Here is an 18,708-nt window from a genome sequence, read left to right on the forward strand (position 1 = left end):
AAGAAGGACTGTTCCTTTACCTCTGGAACATCATAAACACACCATCATAACTGATCACAGCAGTTTCTCTCTTTTGTATCTCTAGATGTTGGTCAGTGTTCCCTCTTCACATATGAAGATATTTAGAAGGTTTAGCAGGTATTTAATATTCAGGACACACAGAGGACAGATCGTCACATCCTGTAATAACAACAGCTGGTTGCATAAGTTTGCCTGCAGGCAGACGACAGATGTGAAGGAACAATGAGGGCACCAGCACAATGACTGAGCAGGACCTGACTGACTGATCACTGGCCTGCAGAACTCCACTGTAGTTTTCAATGATTTGAGGCTCATCATCAAATCACATGATATTCACATAATCCAGCTGTGATTTCAGACATGAGCCTGCTCTGAATGAAGTCGGTTACCCACGCTGCATCTGTCTTTCATTAAGTTAAAACTGCTGCCTCAGCAGAATTTGTGAGGGAAAACAGCTGCTGAGAAAAATGTAATATAATCTCTTCCCTAAAGAGGGGCTGTGGCTGCAGCGGAGACAGGAAGCACTGAAACACTTGAGCAAGAGTGAAGTGATGGAGGTTGTTGCTTCAGCAGTCTGAGAGAATCAGATCCACCATGGAGAAAGTTCTAGAGAACACTTTGTTCATATGAAGCTGAACTGTGTTCATTTAAACTACGGGGGCTGGTCGCACAAAACACCATCACATTTTCTTTAAAGTCTGAGTTAAGGTTTCATTAAAATGTTCACTTAACTATTTAAGTTTTTCTCGTTATCTTAGTGTTGAACTTCAGGAATCACTTAAAAGTCAGTTAAACTGTTGCACAAAAGACCTTAGTGACCAACGTTCACCATGGTGAGGTTCCAGTCAAAACAACGAAAGATGAGATAATAGGTGTCACAAGTGCTAATGGCAGCAAATCAACAGTCTCCATGGAAAGAATTTAACTGCTGTAAAATCTCTTTTACTGCTGAAAATTATTTAACTTTTTTCCTTAACTAAGGGACCTTTTAAGAGATTCTGTAAAGTAGCTCCCTCAGCTAACAGAATCCCGAATATGGTCAACCTGAACTGAAGTACTTTCTGTACTCTCAGATGTCTGAGTTACTCAGGTCGCCTCTGAACGTCTCACATGATTTCATTTAAATAACCAGAGACCCAAATGTTTTACAACAAAGCAAAGATTCAGTCCAAAGTCCAAAAACTGAACTCAGTCATTAGACGACCCTCAGGTTTATGTGACCCTCTGGAGCGGCCCGAGCCTTAGGTTGGGAACAAGTGGACTAAAGTATCTAAGTGTATATGAAGTAGTCAATGCAGCTGGAACAGTAACGTGTCAGATATGATGATATATCATGATGACACTTTTACTTTGATGGTTGAACTACATGTTGTTGTCCCTTTGGTACTTTTACTTTGTGATGTAAAAGTAACTTCCTGTAATTCAGGGGTCAGTTTACCTGCAGTTACACCTGTGTAATGAGTGTAGTGTGTCTTTAGTGAACCGTTCTGTGCTGCTGTTCCTCATCTTACATCACAGAAGGCCAGCAAGAAATGATTATTTTTCACTATCAATTAATCCACCATTTTTTTTTTTCAATTAATTGATTAATCTTACTTGATATTATGTATTCTATGTCATTCATTTTGAACTTATTTCCATTATTTTGTTCTACTTTTGTATGTTTTTCATGTAAAGCACTTGGTGCAAGTAATTTCTTTGTTGTCTACAAATAAAGTTTATTATTGTTTCATTATTAATCGTTCTGCCAGTAAAATAATAAATAATAGTTAAGAATTCTGTTCTAATTGATGTTTTCAAATATCTTGTTTTGTCAAAAACCCAAAGAGATTCAGTCACTTTCAGATCCATCCTTGTGAGAGGCTGAAACCAGGAGAAGTTTAAAACAAGTTCAACAGTAACTAAACATCAAACACTGTGTAATGAAATGAATGAGCTCAATACAAAGCTACTCCCTGTTCCAATAATCAATAACCTCAAATCATTAGAGCTGCAGAGGCTGTTGAGGAGTTTAAAGTCCACAGAAAACTAACAAAGAAAACCAGAATCTAAACACTTGTGTGCATGTGTATTCTGGGGGTGTGGGGGGAAACTGGACTTCATGACTTCAATTATGTCCAAAGATCCAGATCCACATCTGAAAATCCTGAAGCTCAGATTTGTTCCAGCAGAGACTGAAGAAATAAATCTGATGATTTAAACAACATCACAGCCTTAACCACAAAAACCTGAATAAGCATTAGCTTCACCTGACGTCTCTCCTGTCTGACCTGTTTCACTGATGCTTAGCTGTAGTTTTTGTGTGATGGTGACAGGACAGGATGTTTTCATGGTTCAGGTTATTAAGTTTCTTCATAAAGTTTATGGACAAGAAATAAATTCTGAAACAGTGTTTGTGTTTATATCTCTCTGAGCTTAAAGAGCTCCAGATATTGATCTGATGACTTTGTTGTGTTTAACAAGCTGTGATCAGCTGATCTTTTCTCTGCAGAAGAGTCTCCACTCTGATGAGCTACGAAAACACAGAGATATTACAGAGTGATGCGTCTTCAATCACAAACAGTCTTTGGCAGTCAGATAATGAAAATAACCAGCAGAAAGAAAATGTTCAGGAGATTCATTAGCATCAGAGCCTGACGAATCCGCTATCTAGCCAACCAGGAACTGCATCAAATCTAAGCCCAGTCCTAGAGACAGCAGCTCAGTCCCTGTTTCCTGTCTCCACTCGTCCACTCTAACGTTCGACCTCTGTATTTTTTCACTGAACTTCCTGGTTTTGTCCAGAAATACAAAAATGTATTCAAAATCAGCCCGACAACAGTTTAGATTTATGTTCACTTGAACACCATTACCCAGAATCCCTGTCTGTCCTGTATCACAGTTTGGAGATTCTGTTTATGGACTGACTGGTCTGTTTGATGTGCTGCGTGTCCTTGTGTTGAGATAGTGTGGTGTGTCTTCCTTCTGCAGGTGAGTCGAGTGTGTGTCGGTTAGTTTTATCTGAAGGTCATAAACTGAAGGTGTGTCTGTTTTATTTCAGTAAAACTTTATCTCAGTGTCTACAATTTAAATATTAAGGAGACGGATAGAGGAGGAGACGAGTTCAGCTAAAGATTTTTCTCTCTCATTGGTCCATAAGAACAATTTGTTTTTAATTATTCAGTTTGTTACAAAAAAAGAGAAAAATTCATAATTTAATGTTTTCAGTTTTGTAATGTCTCTATTCATCTTGTGATTGCTCAGATTTTCCTACACAGACAGTTTATTTTCTGGTTCATTAGAAAACTGCAGGTTGTGATTTTTACTTTGACTTTCATGACTAGAATTTAGTGGATGATACTTGTGAATTTTTTCTATACATATAATATATAATATATATTTGTATGTATATAAAAGGCTTATTAAGGAGCGTTGACCTCAACACACAGTTGAGGTCATGGCTGTATTAACCTCTTCAGGAGCCCCAGAGCAGATATTTGTCGTTGGGCCCCTACTACACATGGCAGCTTCCTTATTTCCTCAGACACACAGAAATTAATTCATTTTCAAGGAAAATTCTTTAAGCAAAACTGTCAAAATTCAGTTTTTCCAGCTCCTCAAATGTGAATATTTGCAGTTTTTCTCAGTTTTCTATCACAGTCAACTCAAAATGTTTGACTTTTGACTGACTAAAAGACTGAATATGTTCACTTGAGCTTCATGGGAACTTCTCACTACTTTCTGACATTTTATCCATTTACAGTTTGTACAGGTCTCTGTGATGAATAATAGGAACTGAACTGAGGTTTTCTGTCTGTTAATGAGTTTACACAGAAAAATATGAAATCTATTTGATGAAATGGAACATATCTGTAGAACAGGATGGAGGATGGAGGACCTGACAGAGCCGATATTGGACTTAAGTGGCACAGAATTACAACAAATCTGTGATTAATCAAATCATATGGAGGAAAGCTGGAGCCCCTGGGCAGTTGCTCACTTTCCCTGTCCTGTAAAGCTTTTGTTACTCTTTCATACCTTTGTGTTATAGTGTCTTGGTGATTACCCAGTGTTCTACTGACGGTTCTTTGTTATATTTTTCATTGAATAAACTCCTTATTTATGGTTGGAATCTGGTTTCCTGTTTTTATTTGCTTGGCTCTCTTTATTTTTTTCATTATTACTTCCCTTTACTCCTAGACACTTTCTGGGAACGTTACAGTTACACAGAAAAATCTGGAAAAGAGCAGGGCAGGTGATTAATCTTTGTATGGAGATTTGTTCATCACAGCCAGCTGATGGATCATATATAAAGAAAGATAACACTGTAAAGCAGAGTGGTACGACAGTAAAGGGGTCAAAGGTCAATGCAGGGGAGAGGAGAGTTCAGACAGAAACAGAAGTTCTGTAATTTCTGTTGTTTTTTCCGCAGGAAGTTAAAACATCTCACTCAGCAAGTAAAAACATAGAGGGGTGGGGGGGTGGGGGGGGGGCATGTTTCCATTACAGTAAGCACTGACTAGCTTAATGTGTGGCTTTTTTCACTCATTCATGTTTCTCTGCTGATTTTACTCTGTAATCACATCCGGGGGGACATGAAGGAGGTGGAGGAATAAAAAGAAAGGAGAGACAGAGACAGATGGATAAAGAGAGAGAGTGGACTTTGATCACTCTTCATTCTTCTGATTGTTTGCAGCGTCAATAAAAAAAAAACAGCCACCCAGCCTGAGCAGTATGAAGACCTGTAGTCGTGGTGTCAGTGAATCCAGCACTGCAGTGACTGCTGAGGCTGAATTAGGCCACATGTCAGAGATGCCTCTGTGCTGCAGGACAACACAAGCACTGATCAGCTGACGTCAGTCAACAAGCTGAGCATGACTCCTGTTACTCACACAACAACTTACTGTTTCTAACTGCAGCTTCTCTTCACATCCAGAGCTGACATCATCACTCTGCTACATACTGTCACCTCTCACCTGTCACCTCTCACCTGTCACCTCTCACCTGTCATCACATACTGTCACCTCTCACCTGTCACCTCTCACCTGTCATCACATACTGTCACCTCTCACCTGTCACCTCTCGCCTGTCATCACATGCTGTCACCTCTCACCTGTCACCTGTCATCACATACTGTCACCTCTCACCTGTCACCTCTCACCTGTCACCTCTCACCTGTCACCTCTCACCTGTCATCACATACTGTCACCTCTCACTTGTCACCTCTCACCTGTCATCACATACTGTCACCTCTCACCTGTCACCTCTCACCTGTCACCTCTCACATCTCACCTCTCACCTGTCATCACATACTGTCACCTCTCACCTGTCACCTCTCACCTGTCATCACATACTGTCACCTCTCACCTCTCACCTCTCACCTGTCATCACATGCTGTCACCTCTCACCTGTCACCTCTCACCTGTCATCACATACTGTCACCTCTCACCTGTCACCTCTCACCTCTCACCTCTCACCTGTCATCACATACTGTCACCTCTCACCTGTCATCACATGCTGTCACCTCTCACCTCTCACCTGTCACCTCTCACCTGTCATCACATACTGTCACCTCTCACCTCTCACCTGTCATCACATGCTGTCACCTCACATCTGTCATCACATCCTCTCACCTGTCACCTCTCACCTACATATCACCGTACCTGATTACTAAGAAAGTGGTGGAAGCTTCTTTCAAGAAGAATAGAATAGAATTCAGAATGTTGATATAAATTCTGTCACACTTCCACAGAGATTGTTGTTTGTACCAGCTCTTATTTATTATAAAATCTTGATTTGAAGAGTAACTCCTCCTCCTCCTCCTCATGATATCTCCTCTGTCGTTTAGCGACACAGCACAGTTAACATCTGTTCCTCTGTGTCTGACTCTCCTGCAGCAGGTTCCTTTAACGCCACATTCCCAGACCAACACCGAAGAAATCAGCTGATACATGTGATGATCAATAAACAGATTTCTTATCCACAGAACCAACAGCAACAAATATCAAACTTTACTGTACCCAGTCCAGTGTCCCCTCTCTTCTAGCTCTGTGTTTGGTCTCCACCAGCTCCTCTTTAGCTGCTAAATGCTCCACTATGTTCACCAGCTGCTCTCTGACTGAGTCTGTCTGCTGTTTGCTGCTCAGCAGGTAGTGCAGAGGCTTTTTACAGATGTTTCTCTGACTGAGTCTGTTTGCTGTATGGTAGAGGACAGAGGCTTTTTACAGATGTTTCTCCTTTGAAAACCAGTGAAACTTGACCAAACAGGAAATGAGCTGCAAAACCAAACCTAGGAGCTTAAATAGACTGACAATGTCCACAGAGCTGCAGAGATGGAAAGGATGCTATGTGAGTTCACAGCTGACCGAGGCTGTAATATCCACTGTGGCTAGGGAGGGGGCATCGTCCCCTGACTGACAGCTCATTCACTGATCCGAGTCTCCTTCAATTTTACTGTGAGCAGCAGCAACAAGCCCTTTTCAGATATGTTTTGCCCTGGGTTGTGTCTTTCAGGCAGTCTCCAGGATGCACTCCCTGATTGCTGGAGGTCGTTAACAGGAACACCTGCAGACACTAATCAGGGCTGAAAAAGGATTTTACAAACTATCATTCTATCTGTATTTTTACACTGAGACTCATCATCAGTTTAACATAAAGAGGTATTTGATTGACTTAAACATTTTGTTGTTGTTACTGAACTTCTGAAAACAGCCCTACACCACTGAAGCTCCAGAGTCAGTCACTCACAGTTAACATAAAATATATGGATCACTTTAGTATTAAAGAGAGATTTGAATGTAGAAATAAATGAAATATCATGATGTTCAATATTCCCTAAAGAAACTGAATCATGATGCACATGAACATGTGACAGGTGCATTTACAGTCCTGCTGGTATATTGACATATGACCTCAGGTAGCTCAGGTATATACACGTGATGGCGGTGGTCTAGAATAAAAAGTCATAATTAATCATTCAAACAGTAAGTATAACTCTGAGTGATCTGAATCTCCCACAGTGTCTCTATCTGCACTGACTCCACCTGATCTAAAGGTTGAGCTCCTGAGCTGGTTAATCACTGACAATTCCTGCTGCCTCAAACACACCTTCTCTACTGAAACGTCATGGCAGAGTCATGGCTCATCAAATAAATCTTTAAATAAACATTATTTAAATAAACCTTCAGAGGCCAAATGAAGGTTTAAACAGAGTCACTGAGCTTCATTGTCAGTCAGTCAGTCAGTCAGTCAGTCAGTCAGTCAGCCAGTCTCTGACCTCACCTGTCCTTCACACCTGAATACACCTGAGTCCAGTTCTGCAGCAGATCAAACTAATAACTACATAAGACAGCAAATATCTCATTCTCAGACACATCTGCAGGATACTACACCTGAATCAGTAAGACCAGATGATTAATGGAGAAATTTTAATAACTTTTTCAATGTCAATTAATCATCAAAAGTTTCAGAACAAAAACATCAAATCTCCACTTTCAGCTTCTCTAATGTGAAGTTTCTACTTTTATCACTTTTTAATTACTGATATATTTGTGGGTTTTGAACTGACACTTGAACATGTCACCTTGGACTTTGCAAACTCATTCTAACAGTTTTAAAGCATAACTTAAATGATTAATCGATCATGGGTTAACCAGTAGAAAACTCGGTCAGCTGCTGCCTGAATCAATGTGATTCTGATCAATCTGCGTTAAAGCCTAAAAAAAACCCTGTTCCTGCGGTGTAACAAACCTCAATTCATTATCATACTACTTTTTTTTAATTCACCCTCACTTAACACCCATTTTTTGGAGGTGAGAACCGAGTTACAGACAGTTTGTTGACTTACTGCAGGAAGCCATGGTGGCGGATCAGCTGCTCAAACTGTCACCAGAACCCGGACTGAAGCGTCAGACGCGGCGGACAGAGTCAGATTGTCCCTCAGTCCCTCTCTCAGCCTCTGCTCGACAGTGACTCGACCAGCGGAGAAGAAGCAGGGAGGCGTCGGGTGTACCGCTCATGCTGCCTTCAGGCGCGGTCGGAAATGTCGAAATGGGAAAGGGAGCGGCGCATTACATTAAAAGCTCAAAGTGTCCAGTTGTTGATTTGAATTCATAGTGTTCTTTCCCTCACGATTCTTTTGTACAACTGGTGATTTATTTGCCTCATATTTGTGATGTGTGCTGGAAATAAATATAAGGTAAAGGCTTTGATGAGAACTTAAAGAAGTTCTTAATAGTCTTAATATGACTCCTGTCCTGTTCATACAGTCTGTGAAGGGATCTCTTCTGAGGGCACCACACCTGAAAGTCCAGACCAGGGTCTGAAGCAGTGTTCATGGTTTTGTTTCATTGTAGACAGTTAGCTTTGGTTTCACATGGAGTGCTGCAGGACTGAGTCCCTAAAGCCCACAAATGAGTTACATTTCATCACTTCCTGTTCATCATTATTTTTCCTCTTCTACATTTTATACTGTACTCTCTTCACCCTGTGTCTGAAACGCTCAGTTAGAGCTCAGGGCTCTTTAAGGCCCCCCTCCTCCCTCTGGAGCTGTAGCCCAGTGTGCTCTGATTGGTCAGCTTGAGGCAACTACCATGAAAAGGACACCTTCTGCATGTCTTGTGTAAACAAACTTCGGATGAAAATATTCATAACTTGGAATATTTTTATAAGAAACCCTTTTGATGTTTGTGTGTGGATACTTCCAGACTAAAGGAATATAAATAACGGAGGAACAGGCAGACGGTCAACAGTTAGTGAGTCTCCACCGCTTCACCTCCTGCTGGTTTATGACGTTTAAGCATTTATATCTTTGCTGCTGCTTCTTACTAACATGATCAGGACACGATTGGGTCGTGGTAATGCGGTTAACATCCACAATGACGATGCACACCGACAGGCCTTGAGCCTGAGTCCCCTGTTCGGCCACATCAAGTGTGAACTACAGAAATAACCGTTGTGAAAATGAAACGTCTAACTGTGCGTGGTTTCTGAAGAAGTCCTCCTTGAAGTGCGAGCTTACATTATACTGTTTGGAGCGGTGGAGAACCGTGGAAAAATGAAGCAGATTTCTGCAGGAAATTAAGAACACTGTCTTTTTGGCATGGCTACAAAACTAATGAAAACTCTTCACCATAAGTAGTTATGTGCTGCACCTTGTGTGGGGGCATGTCAAGTTGCAGGTGGGCAGCTCCAAGAGAAGTATTGACATCAATAGGACCAGGAGTAATGTCTGGACCCCCAACAAGGCAATTCATACAAAGGAGAAATTCGGGTTTTTACAATAATAGTTTCTCCCTTTGATGTAAACTTTGATCCTTGTGACTCTGGAGACCATTTACATGCACAAAAATCTATATAATACACTATAAGAAAGGAAAAACTCAGAAAAGCATAACAGGTCCCCTTTAATTTTGGTCCTTAGGTCTGGACCGTGCTCCGTGAAACCTTTCACACCTGCTATTTTGGTTTGGGCCAAACTGAAGATCCAGACCAAACAAGGTAAGTGTCAAAGCAACATCAAAACAATTTCCATTTACACTCATGCAGCAGTTCATTAGGAACACCTGTGCACCTGCTTGTTTATGTAACTATCCAATCAGCCAATCATGTGGCATTAGCAGAGCCAGGTGAGGAGCTTCAGTTAATGTTCACATCAAACATCAGAATGAGGAAAACTGTGACTCAGTGACTTTGACAGTGACACATTGTTGGTGTCAGACGCTGGTTTGAGTGTTTCTGAAGCTGCTCATCACAACAGCCTCTGGAGTTTTTACTCAGAATAGAGCAACAAAAAAAGCATCCAGTGAGCACCAGCTCTGTGTTGATGAGAGAGGTCAGAGGTCAGAGGAGAATAGACAGACTGGTTGGAGCTCACAGAAAGGCTACGGTCACTCAGATAACCACTCTTTACAACTGTGCTGAGCAGAGAAGCTTCAGAGTGAACAACACATCCAACCTACAACATCAGAAGACCATGTTGGGTTCCACTTCCTGTCACCAAGAACAGAAACCTGAGGCTACAGTGGACACAGACTCACTAACACTGGACAGTTGAAGACCGGGTCTGATGGATCTGGATTTGTGCTGAGGCAGCAGATGGTAGAGGCAGAATCAATGGACTAGTGTTGAGATGTTTTTTTTTTTATTTCAGTGTTTCCGCTCAGATTTTTAAATGGAAGGAAAGAAGAAGTGCAGATGTCTTGCTTAGACTCGATGAGACTGTGGATCCTGTCCATCACTGACACTGGAGCAGCTCTCTCCTCAGGGTCAGTCTGAACAGGAATGATTACAGTGATGTTAAATGGTCTGAACATACATATGTAGGAATGTTGTTGTAAGACAGACATGAAAAAAACTGAACGTTTCCTGTTCGACTCACATCAACATGAGGCAGTTTTGTCAGGTTTTGTCAAGACTCTATTACCTTCTGTAACTGGACACCTGGGACTGTTTTAGAGCTCTGATACCCTGGCCATGCTCCAAAAGAAAAACCAGAATCCCTCCTGGGTCCAGGTCTGGTTAAAGTCTTACTCTGTCACACGCTCTTTTATTTCACAGTCAAATGACTTCCTGTTTTTTGTTTTTAACTTTTTCTGCCAATCCTTTAAATCTGTCACTTCTCATTCAACAGGGACCTTATTACTTGTGTGTGTGTGTGTGTGTTTGTGTGTGTGTGTGTGTGTGTGTGTGTACGCTACATTCCTGTAGCTGAGAGTCACCGGTCAGTCAGCTGGTAAAAAAGTACCTCACACAAAAGAGCTGACACAGTACTCATTAACTCTGCTTTCAACACAGGTCATCACACACACACACACACACACACACAGACACACAGACAATAACCCCTGTCACCTTGCCCTGAGTCACAGGCGACCATTAATTAGAAAAAGCCTGAATCCTGAGGTTCTGGACTGATTTGGTGCAACACAGATGAAAATCCAGTGTTTAACCTTGTTAACATCCATATGATGTTTTTATATAATACAGACATATGATAAGTGAAATAATCGACACTATGACGGAGTGTTTCCACCTTGAACTGCAGTGACCCAATGACAGTCTCATAAACACAGATTCAGACAGCCAGGGTTTCATACATCACAAACCTAAGGAACCAATCCTGTCAACTTGTGGGGACAGGGGGCGGGGCTCAATAAACCTGAAACATTGTCAGTACAGAGAGAGAGTTAGCATTAGAACAACCACTAACACTGTGTCAGCCACTGACAGTTACAAGCTAACAAATAACATTAACAAATAAAAGATGCTAACTGCGCTAACCGTTCTGATCCGTCTGCTAGTCTCTGGTTCTGGTCTCAGACTCCTCATCTGAGTCTGGGTCTGACTGAGGCTCAAACATGTGGCAGTCTCGTTTCCTCCTCTAACCATCTTGATGCTCTCTGCTCTTTCACCTGTCCACCTGGAGCAGGCAGGTGGTGGGCGGGGCTCAAGGCCTGATCCACATCCCAGTTTTTATATGTGAAAACCAGGTTCAACTAAATATGAATCATAGGAGAGGAGTTTTACAGAGTTTAAAAGATGTAACATGGAACTTTTGCATCAGAGGTTTGGTTCATGTCTCACCCTCAGTTTTAACCGGAGGCCATTCTGAACAAGGAAAACAAAAAGTTTGGTCCCCTGTAGATCTGAAATCAACTCTTGTGTCCAAACTCTCGAGGACAGGAGGACACAATACAATCAGTTTATACCTAACACACCTGTACCTGACTGTACCTGATGAAATCAATTCACTTCAAAGCTCCACTGATAGAGATGCAGACTAAATTCCTCCTGTTCTCCAGTCCTGATCAGTATATCAGCCTCCATGGAGCAGCTCTGATGTGCAATAACAACATGAAGCTTCATTCACCTTCACACAAACTAATGTGGCAACAACAAACATCAGATTTCATGTCTGAGACCAAAGAAGGGAATGACATCATGAAGCTGAACAAAGAGCTGCTGAGAAGATGACCATGGACTCTGACTGAAAGCTGATCTCAGGAGGGTTAACGGCCGATATCCTTATGTCTCTGAAAATGTCTGAACATGTCTGCATGTATGTAGACTGTATGACAAACCGACTGAGGTTACCATGGAGACACATCTGATATCCTCTTTCAGTCCACAGTCTTTCTGCTGTTGCTCACTTTCCCTCTTTCTCTCTGATCTCAGGTCAGATCTCTGCTCCAACAGGGCTGTTGCGTAACATCCCTGCTCTGTCCAGATGTGTACACGCACACACACACACACACACACACACACTCTTATCTTAATGACCAGCAGAATCCTCCAGGGTCAGGGAACAGACTCTCTCCACAGTTACTCAACTCTGAGTGTGTATTGAGTAATTGTGGAGAAAACACTCAAATCTAAACCTTTACACTCTGGGAGAGATTTGTTTTGTTCATGTTCCCATGGACCGATGAAAATACAATGGGCAGACATGTAACAGGCCCCCACCCCTACTACATCAGAGCAAGACCCCCCAGACTAAAGACAACAAGGCCGTGTCATTTGTAGTTGTTTACTGTCTTTGTGTCATTTTTGTTGACTTTGAGGTTCTGGACCAGGGGCCCCCCGGCCAGGCCAGGGGGGGCCCAGAGCCTGTGTTCAGTGTTCTATCCATGAATCCAAGTCACTAAACTGCACGCAGTTGTCTTAAATTAATTTCAACCCAATGAACAGAAGGAATGTGAAACTGTTTCATTCACAAAAATGTTTCCAGACAGTAAAAACCAGAACGTTGACACACTCAGCTTCAGGTCCTGTTGTTGGAAACCAGAGGAAACATAACTAAGTCAGTGGTCTGATCATGAGACTGAAGCAATTAGATAAATAACACAAACAACTTGAACTGATGCTCCTCTGAGCGTCACAGTCAATCTAAAATAAATCAGTGCTGGATTCAAACATGTGACAAATGACACACACACAACATGAATACAAAGAGAAGACTCAGAAGATGAAAATATAAAACCAGGAAAATTTAAGACGAAATGAAGATAAAAGAGGAGGAGGAGGACGATGACAAAAACATCAACTGATGAATTCATTTATAGTTGTTTTATTTTCTTATTTTCTCCTTTAAACTTTATCACTAATTTTACATCAAACATCATTGAAGAAACTGAAAAACGTTACAACTCTAATGAGACAGTTTTTGGATCCAGCAGGTTCTGAAGCTCCGGGCCAGAGTTACTAATCACTGATCATTAGCATCTTCAGGAAACAGCTCTTCAGCTTTAGAAGGTTCGTAAAATCGATTTTATGATCATCAGCCTTCAGACGCTTTTGGGCAGTACTGTGTGCCGTTTGCAACTAATGAATGCCAAAATGAGCGTTGTTCATTTACAAGAATTAACGGTGCCCACACACCAGAAAGGGGGCAGCAATGCCCCCAGAAGCTGTGTGCCACCAAAAGACATGAGAAGAAGAAGAACTGTGTCCTACAGCACCTGGCATGTGTCCAGTGTCCTGTGCTGGAAACTCAAACAAAACAGCTCCTGGTTCTGCTGAAACATATGAACATCTAAAGGACTTGAAGACTTTAGGACTATGAACAAATTAGTTCAGATTCCAAGTGAAAATATTTCACATTTTTATCCAAATTGTGTGAACATCAGTAATGAACGTGAAACGACACATCGAGTTGAAGCATCCGACCACTCTTTAGAAATATCTGAGTGAACGATGATCACAAGAAATCATGAAGAAAGCGTTAGACCATGATCCGTCCTCCACCTGAGTCAAACTCACATAAAACATTTACTCACATTGGTTTGTCTTGGCTTTTGAAAGTCTGTCTGAGGCTCAGTAGTTTACACTGATGTGGTAATGACCAGGGTGGGAGGAGGTTCAACGGAACAAAAAGAAATTAACATTTTGGACTGTGAACTTCAAATTCAAAATTGTGAACTATGACTGTAAACTAGTTCATTTAAATCTTTATGAACTGAATTTTGAGCTCCTATGAAGTGTGAACTTGCACAACACTGCTCTTAGAAATCGAGTTTCATTCTTACCAATGAGCAAAACATAAATATGAGAAAACCGATGAATGAAAACTGGTGAGAGAAGCTGGGTGATATCTCATATTCATGTCAATGATATAAGAACTACAAAAATATTATGTACTGTAAAAAAAAATGCAGCTGTGGCTTCAGTGTTCGTCTTCTCAGTCTGTAGAAAATCCTTCACATTTTATTACACTGTAAGAAAATAATTTCAATAACCGTAAAAGGCTGAAATGACTGTTGACTGTCTGTGACCCTTGACTTTGAGAACACAACAGCAAGAGAGACATACAGAGATACATGTTGAGCAGAGAGCCGTGAAGCAGAATCAGCTGTTAGGTCAGTGGGTCAGAAAAGGAGAAGTCTAACTGTGGGTCTTATTTTGCTGCTCTCATTGGTTTATTAAAGTTTCATATTCAGGCTGTTCAGAGACAGAATCGAAACACAAAGCTCTGCTGATTTTATTTTTTATAATGACACAAAAGGACAAACCTCAGTCAACTGGAGAGACTGCAGGTTTTCGGTCTTTCAGCTGATTAATGTTTGATTAAGAGCTGTGGAGTTTTTTTGTCATGTGCAGAAAAAGAGAAATGATTGTGTCCACAGCACTGATAAAGAATATTTACTCTGCCATTTCTCAATCCACTTTTCCTCTTTTCTTTCTTTTCCTCTGAACCACACACTCCTCACATTCTCTCATATGTTGAGTCAGTGTTCAGCACACACACTTCCCCCAGAGGAGGAGCTATAAGGTCAGACACTAATATGACTGCTTAAATAAACCACAGAGGAGTCTGAACTCTGAGGGCTGATTGGTTGGAGAAGACAACATTCATGGTTTGATTCTGACTTGTTATATGCTGTATCTCTCAAAAACAAATAGCATTAAAAGAAAATTTGTCTTCAAATTTAAACCATCGTCTTGCACTAAAGAGCAGTAAGGGAAGAATCACTCCGATACTTTACTTAGTGGTTTAGGTTGGGGGACTTGTGATTCTCTTCATGACAGCACATTTGACAGTTAAGATATAAATACAACAGTCCTGGATCTGGTTTTACATGGTATCAGACCAGAACCAAACCTGGGACAAACCTCTGAAATGATCAGGATCAGGACAGAGCAATGACCTTGTGGAGAAACACTGGTCCTGGATCCTCTGAGTCCCCTGAGTCCCCACTCCCCCATTGAGAGTTGTAACAGTTTTCTGTTTTTGCCTCTTTTAGATCGGATTGGATGTTATAGTCCTGAAACAGCACTGTAAACCCGAACAGTACTACAAACTCATAACTATTGCCGGCAACTAAATCAAAGTGGGCTAATTAGTTCACCCGACACTGAAACATTAAGTATTCTTAACGAATAATATCGTTTTGATTTCACAGGGCTTAGTATGTCTAAGTGAACACTGTCACTTAACTTGAAACGTCTAAATGAACAGGCGTACGTGAGGGGACGTGACGTCTGACGTCACTACACCCAACTGTTCAGGGCACGTATCAAGAAAATTTAAGATGGCTGGACCTTAGCGAGGGATGCAACGGAGCGAAGAAAGAAGGAAAAACATTCATATTCATCAAAAAACCTGCACAACAACGCACATTTTTTCGCCGTGCTGTTGCAAAATTGTCTTTTATCTGTGTTTTGTGTTCCGGGGGACCCCGACTTCAGGATTTGAAAGTTTCGCGCGCGAAGCGGTGAGTAACGTAACGTTACAAAAGTTCAATACGTATAGTACTGCACTCAGCAGGCATGTATAAATGTGATTCATGTCAGCAACATTATTACAGCCATGTTGTTCTTAGATGTGTCTGATATTATAGACATGTCTGTTAAAATGTTGGTATGCCCAGTGGGCTTTTTATAAGTTTAGAATGAGAGGTACATTTTTTGTTTATTTTATTGTACTGCCTCCTTGCCCTAATTTTTAATGGTAATTCAGTTATTTATTTATATTATATTTTCTTTTATTTATTGTATTTTATTCTGTTTTATTTGGTACGTTTTTCATTTTCCTCATTTGCACAAATTTAGATGTCTACGCTGCTAGTTTTATAAGATTTTTTTTTTTAATTAATTGAGAAAATACAGTGCAGAGACGGGGAAGTTTGTTCATCCCCAATGATTCAAAACAGGCTGCTAAAATATATATTTGTAAAAAAAAAAATGTTTGACTCCAGGTGTTGCACTTTAATGTTATTCAACATTTCACAGTTTTACTAAGCTTGATATATTGTTCTGAAAAGAAATTGTTTTTAAATGTAACAGTTGTTAATACCTTTTTAAAAGGTAGGTTTTAAGGTGCAGTTTTATACCCTAATAAATTGTTGTAATTCTGACAGGAACACTTTAGTCAAGAACCTTTTATTGCATGGATGATGTTTTTCTTGCACAATCATACATACATGGTTACAGTTCTACAGTTACATGTACACAACTATATCTGCACAACTGAATTTGCAGTTACTTTTTTTGGCATGTCTTTGGGGGGCAGAATCTCTCAGAAAACACAGCTCTCTGAAAACAGGGCGTCTTGTACATTTTAAGTTGGCAAGTGGTAAATATTTTAAGTTCATTAAGGTGTAATATTTTGAGTAGATACTATTGATATAATACATTGTGTTCAGTTAATGTTTTCAAGTCCATGTAATTTAGTTTTTATAAGTATATTCAATCAAATCATTTAAGTATGAAGAAGACATAAATATTAAGTTAAGGAAATTAAAAAAATGTATATTGAACTTAGAATATAGATTAAGTCAACTGAACACGTATTTTTTAAGTATAGTGTAACTCAAAAAATTTATCAGGATAACTTAAAAGTTCTGATGTAATCAGTTACGACAAAAATGTTGAGTTTTCTGAACTTATTCGGGTTTACAGTGAGGAAGCAGGGTCTGACTGCATCATGTACAGCAGGATTACTTCCACCCAGCATGCACTAGACTCACCTTGGCATGATTTCCCAGTTAGTAGCAGGAAGGGGAATCAAGGTTTGGACAGGACTCGTATTGAGTGAGCAGGTAGTATTAATGACCCGGAGTCACCCCTGATTCTATCAGTCTGTCAGCACGCACACGCACACACACACACACACACACACGCACACACAGGTTTTCAGAGGAAGGTGTCAGTCAGCACACACACCCAGCTGAGGAAACACACTCACTGGTAACAGGAGATACTTTAATGTACTGAGCAGGAAGTCAGTCGCTGTTTAAAATGAACAGTACAACAGTTTCTGGGATTTCAGTTTCATGTCTGTCCAGTAGACACAGGTCTGTTTCGGTTACATCGTCTGTCAGTACTGCTGAGGCTGAAGAGTTCTGCATGTGCCGTGCACTGCTGTTGCATGCCATCAGCTGCTTTAAATCTCGGCGTCTCTCCTGTGGAACATGAACATCCAGCAGATGTATAGGAACATGAACCAGTTCAGCTGCTGAAAACAAAATGTGAATCTATGTCTGAACCATCAGTTGCTCTGCAGAGGACTGGTAGACTGCTAATTCTAATGCCAATGCCAAGAAGGCAGGAGTGACAGAGAGGGCATTTCGTGGAATAAAAAGGAAACACCTGTTACCATGGTAACTACGCAACACAGATGGAGACAGAAGTAACCATGGTAACTGTACACTACAAAGATGGAGACAGAAGTAACCACAGTAACTGTACACGACAGAGATGTAGACGGCTGTAACCACAGTAACTGTACACAACAAAGATGGAGTAAGTTGTACCCCAACTGTGCACAGCCATAGTTGCTGCACACACTAATGATTTAGACACCTGTGAGTAAGGTTACTGTGCACATCGGAAATGGAAGGAAGACGAGAAGAGGGAAGAAAAAATGACCGCTGTAGTCTCAAAATGTTCAGAAACATATATTATACTTATATTTTAGTTTTTGTGACTAAAACAAAACAAAACTGACTAAAATTATTTTTTGATCAAAAGAAAACAACTAAATCTAAATCAGTGTATGTAGAGCGCAGTTTGCTCCGAGCTGGATTCAACACCTCTTAGTTTAGCATGTATGCTAACATTCGCTAATTAGATGTAACCACAGAGTCCAACTGAGGATGATTGGGATGTGATTAGTCCTGCAGATATTGGACACATTAAAATGTGAGCTGATGATGGATCAGCAGAGTTATTACAACTGACCAACACTGTCCACAGTCATGAAGCTAACACGTGTGAATGTATGTGACACACAACATAAGAGCGGGATACAGCTGCTGCTGATGAGTTCATGTTACACTGATGAAATAACAGACACATCTACAGCAGTCGTGGATAGAGTTGATGTTTGGGGGTGTCTTTGTTCCACAGTGTATGAATTCACAACACACACTGACACAAAGACACACATTACAAGCAGAATCACATGTATTTTCTGGATTCTGGTGAGAATTCACAGGAAACACTCAGATCTGAATTCCTGGTGTTCAGCAGCAGCGCAGACAGAGACACTGGCTGAGCTGAATATAAATATATATAATATAAATATAGGTTGTTGTAGGCAAAATATCATGATATTTCAAACACTGGAACCGAAAGCATCAGTCTGAGCTGCAGGACTCATTTCAGTCTGTCAGCACCTGCATCTGGTGGTTCGACTGGTTAAACACCGACTGACTGTTACTTTACACTGACACACAACATTCATAGATTTCTCTCTGTAACATTGTGGGA

General features: G+C 40.7%; 1 protein-coding gene across 2 annotated transcripts in view; it reads right to left on the reverse strand.

Moving 5' to 3' along the window:
* Window positions 1-18,708, reverse strand: part of LOC111663354 (exocyst complex component 3-like protein 2) — a 59,550-nt gene that overhangs the window by 38,404 nt on the left and 2,438 nt on the right. The window contains exon 1 of one of the 2 annotated variants that reach the window (XM_023417522.2): window positions 7,847-8,002. The exons of the other annotated variant lie outside the window; for it this stretch is intronic. The gene's annotated coding sequence lies outside the window, so the exon portion shown is untranslated. Of the gene's footprint in view, window positions 1-7,846; window positions 8,003-18,708 lie in introns of those variants that run through there. 2 annotated transcript variants of the gene reach the window in all.

This window comes from Seriola lalandi, unplaced genomic scaffold (genome assembly GCF_002814215.2).
Source record: "Seriola lalandi dorsalis isolate HSWRI2012SDOR001 ecotype SW California unplaced genomic scaffold, Sedor1 jcf7180002054575, whole genome shotgun sequence".
Lineage (NCBI taxonomy): Eukaryota > Metazoa > Chordata > Actinopteri > Carangiformes > Carangidae > Seriola > Seriola lalandi.